The sequence below is a fragment of the Nicotiana attenuata genome, unplaced genomic scaffold (assembly GCF_001879085.1).
Source record: "Nicotiana attenuata strain UT unplaced genomic scaffold, NIATTr2, whole genome shotgun sequence".
In the NCBI taxonomy this organism is placed as follows: Eukaryota; Viridiplantae; Streptophyta; class Magnoliopsida; order Solanales; family Solanaceae; genus Nicotiana; species Nicotiana attenuata.
Genome location: NW_017671937.1, coordinates 123,377 through 138,442, shown reverse-complemented (window position 1 = coordinate 138,442; position 15,066 = coordinate 123,377).

The following is a 15,066-nucleotide window of genomic DNA, read 5'->3' as shown; positions in this document are numbered from 1 at the left end:
AAAAAATGATCTCCCCTTCGTCTATGCAGCTACCGTTTGGTATCCCGAAGTGGTCCAGGATTTGCCGGGATGGATTAGGCAATTGGATGCTTCGTTCCCATTTCTCAGGCGGTCTTGGCCGACCTGGCTAAAACGCGGTGGGTGGCCAAGAATCATGGTAAAATCCTTCTTGCCGCCTATATCATATTTCTATATTTCTTCCCCATATCCTCTGTGCTGATAAATATTGATCACTATGTCTGCGTAGGCCTTGGCGATAGAGTGCGGATGAGACCGCCTCCCAACGGCGAGGTAGAGGCTCCGTAACCTGATATGGGCAGGAAGAGGAAGAAAAAGGATGGCTGCTGATTCTCCTTTGGCAAAGAAACCTAAATCACGCAGGCCTTGAGCTACTGCCCGGACTTCGGCTTCGGGTTACGGAGCAAGTCCCAGTACTGGGGATGAAGACGACGATGATGATGAATACCGTTTGGTACAAAGGACGAGGCCGGGTACGGACGTCCTGCAGGCGTCCTGACCAAAGGCCGTTGAATCGGGAATGGTCAATTCGGGTCGATCCCGTATGGTAGAGACCCTCGAGGAGGGTGCGAACGCGGTCCTTGAGCCCCTGGTCGAACGTGGTGCAGTTCCTGTCGAGGAGACCGTTGCTGCTGGTTCCAAAGGGTCCGGGTCCGGAGCTTTGGTGGCCTTAATTTGGGACCTCGGTTCTCGCCCGGGGAATACAGGGACGCTCAGGACCCGAACGCTACCAACATGGAGGGTCTTCTCGGAGGGGGAGATGAGCTTGACAACTTCCTTGATGGCGTGGATGATGTCAGTGAGTACATTGATCTCGACGCTCCCAACGCTATCGAGGAGGCTGAGAGATTCCAGCATAAGGTGATAGCGTTTTATGCACACTTTTCTAGTCTCAAGTACCTTTCCTCGTGTTTTCTGACTCTTCTGTTTCGTTGTAGGCTAAGAAGATGTATGATCACGCGCTCTCTAGGCTCCAAGACGAGCTTTCATGCCGTGGGAAGGAGCTTGAGAAGCTCACCTCGGGACTGCAGGAGTCGGAGGCCTCGTCTGCCCAGAAGGAGGAGGAGTTAAATGAGCTTCGGGCGAATTTGGAGGGAGCGCTCCGAGAAAAGGCTGGCCTTGCCGAGTAGGTAGCTTGTTATTCATAAATTCATTCACCATTCTCATAATTCTATGTTTACCGACTTATCTTTTCCTTTGCAGATCGGGCAGAAGGATGTTCCGCGGGGCGACTTTGAGAAGAAGTTGCTGCTAGAATACGGAGATCCTCGAGCTGAGGAGGAGAAATGATATTGTGACCTCGGAGTTGTAATCGACCCAGGGTCTTCTCCGAAATGCTCGAGAGGAGGTTGTTACACTATCTGCGGCCAAGTTCGAGGTCGAGGAGAATGCCGCTACATATCTGAGAGATGCCGCTACTGCAAATCAGCTAGCCCGAGAGATATCAGAGGAGGCCGAGCAGAAGCTGACTCGGACTGTCTCTTACGTTAGCGGAAAGGCGAGGAGGCAAGCCTTAGAGGAAGCCAATGTTGAGGGTGCCGATCTCCTAGCTAAGATCGAGGAGGCCCGAGATTTGGAGGAAGAGTTGGCACTCTTTGTCACTTTGGATGAAGGTCCCAGAGATGGTTCAGAGGGCAGTGGCAACGAAGAGTAGGCCTGTGTCGCCTTTTCTTTTCCCTTTTCATTTTTATTTTTATTTTTGTGCATGTATTCCCGTGGGAAACAGGTCTTGTAAAGGTGCCCTGTACAAACATATTTTTGGTAATGTAAAAAAGATTTTTGTTTCCAGCCTTGCATTCTTTATTTATCAGCGATCATGCGGAATTCAGTCTTCGAACTTTGATGTAGACCCTTAGGAGTTCATATTTGGGGGCAATCGGGACTCTCGAGATCGGGCACCATCTCGAGGTTAGGTCGATGGCTTCTTTGGAGTCGATGCTTATAATAGCAGAGACCCTCGTGGTCTCAATATTCCCCGAGCACCGCGTGACAACATTATTCATGCGACACGACAGTGGGGCCCCCGGCGTGGTCCCACCTGTACATTTCCCAAAAAGTGGTGCTGTCATGACCAGACCTAATTGGTCTTCTGGATAGGCAACCAACCGCCGTTTGCCTCTATATATGCGTTCGCTCATTTCTTAACTGGGGATTCTGCTACTCTGGGTAACTATCCCTCTCATAGAACTTTTGTTCTTTGTGCCAGTTCTCTCGTTATTTCAACTTAGAGCCCTCGCCCAAATCTTCATCCCCCTCTTCCTATTTTACCGTAGCCATGGCTGCTACATTAAAATCCGTTCATCAAGGAGAGGAGAGTTCTGCCTCTGTTCCGCGTTCGGTCGGAGGTTCACCGCCGGTATCTGGTGAGCGGACCTCGAGGTGCTTTGTCTCGAGGAGAGACTTTACGTCGGAGTGACCTCCCAACGCTCAAGGGCATCGGGAGCATGCATCGAGGTTCATCTCCTCAATAGGGGAAGAATATCTCGAGATGATTAGGAAAGACTGCGGATGGGGAGAAGAAGTGGTATTGCAGGTAACATCCTTGGAGGAGAGCATTATGACCCATGTCGAGGGGTTTTTTAACGTGTATACGTATCCTTTTACGTTAGGCTCCCCTGACAGGGTCGTGCTTGATTTCTGTAGGAGGTATCAGGTTACCCTGGCGCAGGTTCACCCATTCCTTTGGAAGATAGTGCTGACGATAAGGTACTTTGCAGATAAGGCCGGACTTGAATTCACCCTTAGCCATCTAGTTAGGCTATATCGGCCTCTGCATTACCAGGGCTTGATTACTCTGCGACGTCGATCCACCTGACCCCCTGCCATTAATGACAAAGAGAACGAGGACCGAGGGTGGATGAGCCGGTTTGTTCGAGCACGGACAATCGATATTATCCCTGGAAAGTTTTTGCCGTTTCCTGAGAAATGGAATTTCGCACGTAAGTGGCATACTTGTAATTTTATCACTTTGTTCATAGTGGAGGTGGGCTCTGTAAAGACATATATATATATATATATATATTTTATTTTTATTTTTTTTATTTCATTCTCTTCAGCGATTCCTTGGCTGCCGAACGAGGTTCCTGACCTGGCTGAATGGTCTCGTAAGCTGGCAGCTTGCTCAACCTATGATAAGCGCAAATGGTGAGACCTGTCCAAGGGGAGATGGGAGGCAAATCATCATGGTAGGTGCTTAGTGGCTTGTTTCCTCCGAAAGGTACTTTCTTTTTAACGCACTAACTTTGCCGCCGCAGGTGTTGGAGGTTTTTTCGAGATGAAGCCGTGTCCCTTGGGGGAGGAGGAGAGATTGTCGACCTCGCGTTCGAGGATCGATAATAAATGGAAGGAGTCTTCGAGGTGTGAGGATGCTCACGGCGGGGTGAGTCCTTCTCTGAGGTTCAAAAGAGACGAGTCGACCGATCTTTCAGCTTCGGAGGCCTCTGCTTTCGAGAAAACATTTCCCGTTCCCGTTGAAGGTACTTCGAGGGATAAGGGTTATCCGACGCCTCCCTCTTCTCCTACCGAAGGCATTTCGGGGGGAACTAAGCCATCGAATGTATGCTTGACCTTTGGTGAGGCTCAACGGCTTAGCTCCATGGTAAGTTTTGGTAGCTGGTATATGCTCCTTTTAGTTTCGCGTCTTTCTTATCGAGCTTTCTTTTACAGGCCTTTAACAAGCTTAAGTCCGAGCTGTTTCGCCGTGAGGCCAAGCTGCGAAAAGCTTTGGATGGGGAGAAATCCCTTAGGCTTATTTGTACGAAAAAGGAAGACGAGCTGGCGTGCCTGCGCTATGAGGCGGATCGAAGTCGGAACTACGAGGATTGTCTCGAAAGATAGGTAACCTTTGTTTAGAGCTAATGCATGCTCCACCCTTTGTTTTCGCAGGCTAATATTTTCCTCTTTCAGCTGCAGAGAAAATCAGAGGACCTGGAACGACTTTGGGGCGAATTTAGCCAGATTAAGCGTAAGCGCGATGAGCTAAAAGCCCAGGTCGAGACCCAGAAGGATGCCTTGGCCAAGGCTTCCGCCCTTGAGGTGCAGTACCAGAACGTTCAAGCGAACAGCCCGGTCTGAACGAGCATGATTGCAAGGCTAGAGTCAGAAATTTTAAATATGAAGGCAGAGATCGTGGATGCCAGGGCCGAAGCCGTAATGAGCCGAACTAAGGCTGACAAGAAGGTGGCGGTCTATTTGAAGGACGCTGTTGATGCTCGAGCTGAGCTGAGAAGGGCTCTCGACCGTGAGAGCAGAAGCTTGGAGTATGCACGGTGCAAATCTCGGAGGGAAAGCCTCGAGGAGATCCATGTTAGGGGCTTTGATCTCTCGGAAGATATAAAGCAGGCAAAGGCGGACGAGTACGACACTAAGTTCTTTCTATCCGATGCCGAAGATAACAAGAAAGAGTCCGATGGGTCGTAGTTCCCGAGAGGGACGTAGATTAGGCCTTTCTTTTTCTGATTTTGTATATAGCACTTTTAAAGTATATTGTAAATAGAGCTTGTATTCTTTCACATATGTGTACAAAAAGAAATCTTGCGACTTTGTTTTTCATGTACCCTTCGATGTTTGTTAGCCATCCGCAAGAAGAACTGGTCTTCGAGTTAAAAAGAATCCTTAGATTCATAGTATGGCCCTGAGGCTTATTAGGTTGGCCCGTAGGCTCTTACGCGCTTTGGTCGGTATAACCTTTTAATGTAAGCTGGCGTCCTAGGATCATATGCTTTCGCCCTTAGGCATATTTAGTTAACTGTTTCGGGTTCAGTCTCCGAGTCGGGTTTCGACTCGAGCTCATTTGTCCCTCAAGTTTTTGAATTTAAAGTTGGCCCTTAGGCTCTTACGCGTCGGGTCGGTACGACCTTTTAATGTAAGCTGGCATCAGTGGCTCTTACGCTTTGGGTCGGTACAATATTTTATAGGGGCTGGCGACAGTGGCTCTTACGCATTGGGTCGATGCGACCTCTAATATAGGCTTTATTTTTCCCTCGTTAAGGACTTTTGAAGTTATGTTTGCCCGACTCTTCGACGGTTTGATAAAACCTCGATTGTGAGCCGTTATATGGCGATGATCGAGCACCTCGGGAGGTTTGGCTCGAAGTCTGAGTATCTCGAAGCCTGTAGTTAGGAGCTGACATGGTCGAAGCTCTTTTGCCTATGTCGAGGGTAGCCTGTTTAACCGGTTCTTTTTGAAGTATATTCGATGTAATTGAAGGCCTGTGATTTTATAGCGACGGTCGGGCGTCCCCGAGTCGCGTTAGTTTGGCTGGTACAGACTTGTGACCGTAGTCATTTGTATTTGGCCAGAGCCTTTCAGTCCCCGAGTGAAGTAGTTTCGACGTCTATATCGAGGGTATGCCTTTTTAGGGGTCTTACAAGTTCGATATATAGCCGTAACTTTAAGATCGGGATTATGCCTTGAGTAAGGTCTTACAAGTTTTACATGCCTTTGAGGTCTTACAGTTGTTGTCACTTGGTACAAGTGTGGTTCATGCCTTGCTTGAGGTCTTACAGATTTTACATGCCTTTGAGCCTTGAGGTCTTACAGTTATTGTTGTTGCCTTATATAGGTCTTACGAGACCGGGGTTGGCCGTATGTGGCCTTATGGCCTCGGGTTTTGATAAGTCGATGGGGGTGGCAATCGGCGACAGTCCTCGAGTCATTGAGGATTTTTTGGCTCGGGAGCCATTACTTGCAAACTTGGTGTTTCCTCATTGAGGGCTTACGATTTCGGAGTTTTCCGACCCGGAGGTCATGTGACCTTGAGTTTTTCGATGCCAGTCCCCGAGTGTTCGGGACGTTTTTGGCTCTGGAGTTGTTTTGTGATCTTTGTGTTGCCTCATCGAGGGCTTACGAGTTTGGAGCTCCGACCTGGGGGTCGCATTGTTTCGAGTTGTTGACGCCAGTCCCCGAGTGTTCGGGACGTTTTTGATAAAGGAGCCATTGTTGCAAAAATACCGAGCTTCTTTCAAGCGCAAAATGCTTTTTTGAAAGTATTCTTTGATTACTTGGTACAAGTATACATGTCTTTGCTGTTGAGGGCTCAGTTATTCTATGTGGGCACGGTTCGTTCGACCGTTTGTCCCGCTACATTATTTTCCTATCGAGACCCCATTTAGCGCATCCTGGCTTCTCCGAGTAGGTGACCTTCCAGGGGGATGCCCCCCAGTATTCAAAGTTGATTGCAAATGAAGCTTTGAATGCTTGTTGAGTTTTCCTTGGGTAGCATATAAATGTTGCCTCGTTAAAAACCTTGCCGGTAAAACCCTTCTTGGGATAAAAACCCGGTCGAAGGAAATGACTGCAACGCATGCTTTTGAAACCTATGGCCTTCGAGTTGGGAAGCGCTTCGGCCGTTTTGATAGGATACATGCATTCAGGTTAGTATAAAATGTAACTAAAAAAGGGAGATGGCCATACCTTAGTGCCGACGGCACTTCGGATCTCGATGTGATTCAATCATTTGTTATGAGGATGCGATAGGTCCTTTGCTTCGTTCGGTAGGATTTAGCCGAGGGTGTAGCTTGTTTTTGCTATTTATCCTTTGGCTCTTTCGAAGGTGGAGGTACTGGTGTCGGTGCTACGTCGTGTACTGCGAACTTTTCTCTTGCCGTATGCTGTTCCCCGTAGACGTTTTTTTATCCCATCCTTTGACGGGAACTTCATCATTTGATGAAGGGTTGATGGTACTGCTCTCATGCAGTGTATCCATGGCCTTCCGAGCAAGGCATTGTATCTCATGTCTCCTTCGATGACATGGAATTTGGCATTTTGGGTTGTGCCGGCCACGTTGACTGGGAGGGTGATTTCCCCTTTTGTTGTTTCGCTTGCCATGTTAAATCCGTTGAGGACTCGAGCGGCGGGCACGATTTGGTCAAGCAGCCCGAGCTGCTCTACCACCCTCGACCTGATAATGTTGGTCGAGCTACTTGGATCCACAAGTACACGTTTAATTTGAAATGTATTTACAAGGAAAGAGATTACCGATCGTTGTGGGGTTGAGACAAGGTCTCTATGTCCTCGTCGCTGAATGTGAGAGCATCCTCGGGTATGTAACCCCGAGTTCGCTTTTCTCTGGTGATGGATATTTTTGTCCTTCTGACCACGGGTTCCTGTGGAGCATCGATGCCTCCCAAGATCATGTGGATGACATGTTGTGGCTCATTTATTTCGTTCTTCTTGGTCGCCTCTCTTTCCCGGAACTAATTTTTGGCTCGGTCGCTGAGGGATTCCCGGAGGTGACCTTTGTTGAGTAATCGCGCCACTTCTTCCCGGAGTTGTAGGCAATCTTCGGCCCTGTGACTGTCCCGGAGTTTTCTCTGATTTTATTGATGGCGAATACAGTGTCCGAAACATTGACATTGAAGTTGTATTCCGACAAGTGGGGTGCCTCCGCCGGACCTGCGCGCCTATCGACCCCTACTCTGCTGACGAGTCCCCGAGGGTTCTGCCCTTGGCCCGTTCTTTTATCATTCCGGGGTATGTCATGCCTCCGGGCATTTCTCCTGTCCTCGGTGTATGGCTGGTACCTTTCTTTGTTTAGCTTCGGCTCCTTCGCCATAAGCCTGATAGGATATACCGAGCCCGAAGGGGCTCCTAGTTGGTCGTCTTCGACCCTTATCTTTGATTGGTATCGGCTGTGGACGTCCGACCAAGTCACGGCCGGGTATTCGACTAGGTTCTGCTTCAGCTGTTTCGAAGCCACCGAGCTTCGTTCATTCAGGCCTTGAGTGAAGGCCTGCACTGCCCAGTCATCGGAGACTGGCGGTAGTTCCATTCGTTCCATTTGAAAGCGAGATACGAACTCTCGCAACATCTCATTCTCTCTCTACTTGATCTTGAAGACGTTGGATTTCCTTGTTGCTACTTTGATGGCACCAGCGTGTGCCTTTATGAAAGAATCTGCCAGCATGGCAAATGAGTCTATCGAGTTTGGGGCCAGGTTGTGATACCACGTCATTACCCATTTAGAAAACGTTTCTCCGAACTTCTTCAGTAGGACGGACTCGATCTCGTCGTCCTTTAGGTCGTTGCCCTTTACTGCACAAGTGTAAGCAGTAATGTGCTCATTGGGGTCTGAGGTTCCGTTGTATTTCGGAAGGTCTGGCATTCTGAACTTCTTCGGAATGGGTTTTGGAGCAGCTTCCTGTGGGAATGGTTTTTGTACGAACTTCTTCGAGTCTACACCCTTCAGGATAGGGGGTGCGCCCGGAATTTGATCGACCCTAGAGTTGTAGACCTTCTTGTCGTTGGCTTCTATCTTCTTCTCGCCCAACTCGACCCTCCTTATGAGGTCCTCGAGCATTTTTACGATGGCGGGGTCGGCTGCCTACCCGTTGTTGCTTGATCTCTCTGGTACCTGCTCGGCTAGGGGAGCCGTCCCCGGTGCTACCGTGCTGGGAGTTTTCTGGCGACTCTGCAGCTGAGCGATCGCCAGCTGTTGTGCCTGTAACATTTCAAAAAATAACGTGAAGGCTAACCTCCCGTTCTTCCCGAGCTGGGGTTTTCTGAGCTTCTTGTTGGTCTCCTTGGTGTATGCTCCTGTTGGTGTGGGATCTTATTTTGACGCGTTGAGCGTCGCGCAAGACCACGTCTACGGGAATTGGTTCCGGTGCATTCTCGGGGTTTCATGGTGGTACACCAACACCTGGGACGTCGACACCGTTCTCTCCATGGTCTTCAAGATTGTTGCTTTCACGTGCGCTTACTGAGTTAGACATTTTGACCTGAAATCAAAGATCTTGGACAAGAAAAAGTGTGAAAGGTAACTTGCGTTACGTAGTGAAACCAGCAAGAAAATAATTACTATTATTTTTAGCCCCACGGTAGGCGCCAAACTGTTTACCGTGAAAATAGTAATTACAATTAAATTTGATTTTGTGGTTCTAAAAATACGTGATCTATTTTTATGCTAGTTGTTAAGCAATGGATGCTAAGTAAAAGACTAGAAATCAAGATTGCAACTTAGAGATGGTGTGATAATCGAACCAAACAGTTGGAGATCGGGGCCTCGAGCTATCGTTTATAAGGCCTCGGGGTCGAGTTGGGCGACCGGCTTAGAACGATCGAGGGAGGACTAACACTTTATGAGAGCTACAGTGATGACTCTTTATGATCAATGATAAGCAATAAATGAAGAACAATAAATAGAACACAATGAATATATGCTATAAATGGAAGTAATGAGATCAAGAGAATATGTTAGAGAGCAGAGAGAATGTTCTTGTGTATTTAGTATTGAGCAACATATGTCTACAAAATGACAAGGATCTCCTTTATATATTAGGGGGAATCCCAACATGGTACAAATGCATTAGTTACAAAGATGAAGGGACGGTACAACCATTTAATGCCATGATACGGGTCAGAGCTGGCCTACTAGACTTTGTCAGCTCTAGTCGTGCGCCTAGGGAACTTCACATTGATCCTCCGAGACCACTAATTTACATTGCCTCGAGGCGGTCGTTACTTACACTACCTCGAAGTCGATCACTGAGAACCCTCGAGATGCCTTGATGATCGTAAAATCGACCCGTCGATTTCTACCGTATACAAGCTCCTTTCTTTTATTTTAGTTTTTCTCTTTCCTTTTGTTCATTTTCTTTATTTCTTGTTCCTTTTCTAAATTAATTTAGCTCTTTTTTTCTTTTACTTTTTTTTATACATAATCTAATTACATTCATTTTTTTGCTCCTTTTCTTTATTCTTCTTTTTTTATACAATAATAATAAAAGATAACTGATATAGTAAACATTTATTCACCTTCTTTAATATAACTGATAGTATAATACACTATTTGTCTTTCTTTTCCTCTTTTTTCCTTCTTTAATTCAATTATTAGAACAACTTATACATTATACCTGTTTTCTCTTCTCTCTTTTTCTTTGTATTTTTTTAAAACAAATTTATTACTATAAATATTTCTAGCACATAGGATCCAAAACCATATATCATTACAATAAAAGGGTATACTAGTATAATAAAATAACATATTAGTATTTAATGTTATTGTAAAATACTTGTCACAATAGTATATCAAAATTGCATATAAATATACCAAATAGGTATTTTACTATTTTATGTCTTGCGATTCCTACTTCTCATACAGTGAATATTATTTTCACGTAAATCCATCAAAAAACTCATTTAAGAAAATATTTGCAAGGACCTAGTTGGAAAAATTAAAAAAATGACTTATTTATTACGGTATACTGTTATATTACATTGTATACTGTAACAGTATAATGTCTATAACCATGATTTTAGCTTTGCACAATAACACCTAGATGATTCAACAAATAGCAGTCGAAGTATACTATTATGGTATATTGTATACCATATATACAACATACTGTTGTAGTTTGGGGTGTACAAAGGAAACCGACAAACCCCACCAACCCGATAATCTGAGTCAAACCGAGAAAAAAACCCGACTATGGTTTGGTTTGATTTGGTTTGGTGTTAAAAAAAAAATCCGACCATAATTGGTTTAGTTTGGTTTTAACTAAAGAAAGTCAAACCGAAACCAAACCAACCCGACATTACATATATAGAAATTTTAGATATATTTAATATATAAATATACTTATTGTGATGTAATTTATAAATATTTCTTATAAATTTTCATAATTTTATCTTTGAAGGTATTATTTTAAGGTTGGACTTAGAACTTTTGAATGCTCCAATAAATTTTAGAGCCATTAATATTAGAAAATTAAATAATGCTAACAAAAGCCCAAACCAAAATGAAATCAATACAAATGCTAACAAAAGACATTCAATTCAATATTGCGAACGGGAATGTATTGAATATCTATTTTTTGTTTTGCAATAATTTAGATAAAAATGCATAACCTTTTTTTTATTTTTCTTTAGCGTTTAGTCATGTAATTAACACTCCCTTATTAGTCTATTTATTTTAGCATGACTTAGTACTTTTAGATTATGTATATTTTTAATACGGGTTTTTAATTAGCAATATTTATATTACATAATTTTATTGTCTTTTATTGTTGAATATTTTAGGATAATTCCATGACACATCTCATATTTTGTATTATTTTCTTGGAAAATACTTTATATAGTTGTATCTTACTAGGATTAAAGAATTTTTTTGAGCATACATTATATGTTTTGTTCTACGAAGATTTTACCGGATTAACCCAGAAAAACCCTGAATAACCCGAAAATCCGAGATTGAAAAATCCGAGTTTTATTGGTTTGGTTTGGTCTTTAGATTTAAAAACCCGACACAATTGGTTAGTTTTGGTAATTGTAAAATTCGAACCAACCCGACCTATGTACACCCCTAGCTGCAGTATATTTCATATTATTACAGTATACCATTACAGTATATTGTATACTATAACAATATATGTTGTAGTATAGCTATATACTCCTACAGTATATGGTATACTGTAGCGGTATACTGTTAAGTAACTGCATTCTTTTTCGATTATTACAATATACTATTGCAGTATATTGTATACTATAACAGCATACTGTTGCAGTATAGCTATATACTCCTACAATATATTGTATACCATAGAGGTGTACTGTTGGGTAACTGTGTTCTTCTTCGATTTTCAGCTGAAAATTGGATCTGAATCACCTAAAATCAACTCCAAATGCGATCAAATTTCAGTATGAACTTCTAGAAGGTACTATAAGCTATATTTATGTAATGACCCGGCCAATCGTCTTGAGAAATTGCGTCCCGTTCGATAGTTTGAGGTCATGAGTAGCTTCACTTAGTGTATTCTGACTTGCGTGGTCGGCTTTGGTTTTTGAATGATCTGGAATTGATTTTTGAAGGAGGAATCCCACTTGAGAAGCTTAAAGTTGGAAGAGTTCACCAAGTTTTACTTTTGAGTATTTGACATCGAATCAGAGTTTTGATGGTTTCGGTAGGTCCGGACGGTGATTTAGTACTTGGGAGTATGCCCGGATTTGCATTTGGATGTTTCTAGAAGGTTTCGACACCATTTGGTGAAAGTTGGCAATTTAAAGGTTTGGAATTTTTCCAAGTTTGACCATGGTTTGACTTTAAGGCTATCGGGTTTGGTTTTGGTTCTGGGACTTGGAATAGGTCCATTTCGTCATTTGGAACTTGCCTACAAATTTGGCGTCATTTGGAGTTGGTTTGATGTGGTTCGGACGCTTGATTGCAATTCTAGAAGTTCTAGAAGTTCATTGTGATTTTCATGCATTTTGGCGCCCGATTCGTGATTCTAGATGTTATTTTGGTGTTTTGGTCGCGCGAGCAAGTTCTTCTTATGTTTTCAGATGTAACGACGGCTAGTCAAATGGAGTATTTTAGCCCCGATCCCCTATTTATTGTCTCCTCTATGTTATATTGTGGTTATGTGACTTGTCGGGGTGTTTGGTTTTGGTTTTTTTTGGGGTGAGTTTCGGAGTGAAATGGGACACATAGTTCTTAAGTTGGAGTCATAAGTTGATAGAGTTGACCGTAGTTTGACTTTTGTGTAGACAACTCCGGAATGGAGTTTTGACAGTTCCAATAGCTCCGTATGGTATTTTGGACCTAGGAGCGTGCCCGGATGTTGATTTGGAGGTTCGTAGGTCGTTTCGACGTAAATTGGCAAAAGATAGAAAAATGAAGGTTTGGAAGTTTGGAAAGTTTGCCCTGGAGTTGACTTTATTGATATCGGGGTCGGATTTCGATTCTGGAAGTTTGAATAGGTCCGTCATGTAATTTATGACTTGTGTGCAAAATTTGAAGTCAATCGGAGTTGTTTTGGTGTGAATCAAAATTAGTTTTTAAATTCGTTCCTAAGTTCATTAGGCTTGAACCGATGCGCGATTCGTGATTTGACGCTTCAATGTTCGTATGATATTTTAGGACTTGTTGCTATGTTTGTTGAGGTCCCGGGGGCCTCGGGAGTAATTCAAACCATGTTCGGCGCATTTCGGAACCTTGAAGAATTGCTGACTTGCTGTTACTGGTTTCCTTATACGCGATCGCGGACGGGTTATCATGATCGCGAAGAGCTGTTTGGAGACTGGGAAAGTTATTCTATGAGATAGCGAGATGGCTTACGCGATCGCGAGGTTGGGAGAATCAAAGAATCGCGAACGCGTGTCATTGGTCGCATCTGTGAAGAAGGAAGTAGGGGGCTGGAGGTCCACGGGTTTTGTTCTTCGCGATCGCGTAGCTTGTGGACTTTGTGAGTTGCGTTCGCGTGTGGAGTTCCACGTTCGCGGAGAGTTATTTTTGGGCAGCTTAGAATGAAGCAATTCTCACGATCGCGAAGAAGAACGACTAGGCAGCAGAATAAAATTTCATCATCTTTTAGAGAGCTCGGTGTGAGGCCATTTTTTGAGAGGTTTTTAAGGAAATCGTCGGGGTAAGTGATTCTAACCCGGATTAGACTGTATTTCATGAATCTATTGTTATTTTCATCATCTAATTAGTGATTTGAGTTGGAAATTTGGGGAAAAATTATGAAAAGTTCCTACACTAAATTTTGGGGTTTTGAATGGCGATTTGAGGTCGAAATTGAGTAATTCTTGTATGGTTGGACTTGTTATCGAATGGGTGTTAAGATTTTACAGTTTTGGTCGGGTTCCGAGACAAGGGCCCGTGTTAACTTTTTGAGTTGACTTTTTATTTCTTTGCAAAGATCGTAACTTTATTGTTCGATATAATTTTCTATAGTTTAATTTATGGTATGAAGTTGTATTGGATAGATTCGAGCCGTTCAGAGTTGAATAATCAAGGGAAAGACCTACTAGTGGATTGAGTTAGCGTGTTTTGAGGTAAGTGGCTTGCCTAACCTTATGTGGGGGAATTACCCCTTAGGATTTGTGTTATTTTGTGATAACTGTGATGTGTGGAATCCGTGTACGCAAGGTGACGAGTGTGTACACGGGCAAAATGCGGAAATTTACTGGTTTTAGCTATGTAGATTCCTTTCGTGCCTTAATTGAGCTATCTTATCATGTTATGTTCATCATCATTAGTCTATTTCACATGTTCTGCTTGTTTTATCTCTTACTTATTAATTGCTCTACATGTTTAGTCGAAGTTTTGCTTCCTTTATTCCATATTCATTATTTATCCATTTAATTCTTTGCTTGAAGTTGTTATTCTTGGAATATCTTGTTGTTGAAATTGGTATTGAGTTATAAAGTCCATGATTCACATTGGGGCAAAGTGTTAAGTTGTGAAATACTATTCTGTTGAGTTATTCACTTTCGATTGCTATTGTTGAAACTCTTGTGTACATTGTGGCTTAGCCAGAGGCTGTTTATTGTGAAAACACTGTTATTGTTGCTTTCTTTGGCAAGTTGTGATATTGGACACTTGAGGTGTGATTTGTGATACGTTGTGATATTGATACGCATGCGCAGGTATAAGGTTTTGGGGTTGAAACGCATACGATGAGATAAGGTGGGCTTGATACGCGTGGCTAGTAGGGGAACTATTCGAAGCCACGCGGTGCGATAAGGTGGGCTAAAACGCGGGATGCTATTTCGGGGAAAATGATTTTCAAAACTAAATGCAAGGCTCCTGCGGTGATATAAGGAAAGATTGTGAATTATTCTTGTGATTTGAGACTACGAGGCGCTACCTCGATAATGACTTTTGTTGTTACATCTTTATTACTTCACTTGTGTTTAGTTGCTTTGTTTCTTTGGCATCACATTCCTTGTTTCCTTCCGTAATGCATTAATCGCTTTAGTTCTGTGTAGTAAATTTTTGGTATATTCCTTACTTGTTTCATCTCCATTGCTATTATCGTGAACTGATAAATTACTCATTATGTCTCTTATTTATTCTAGTAGGGCCTTGACTTGACCTCGTCACTACTCTACCGAGGTTAGTCTCGGCACTTACTAGATACCGTTGTGGTATACTTATGCTAAGCTTTTGCACATCTTTTGTGCATATCCAGGTACCTCCTACCGGTCCAAGCATTAGTGAGTTGAGTTCGTACTTGGAGACTTCAAGGTACACCCGCCGACGTGCGTGGGCCTTAGAGTCACCCTCTATCTATTTCAATATTTTTCTTCTTTTATTAGATATAGTT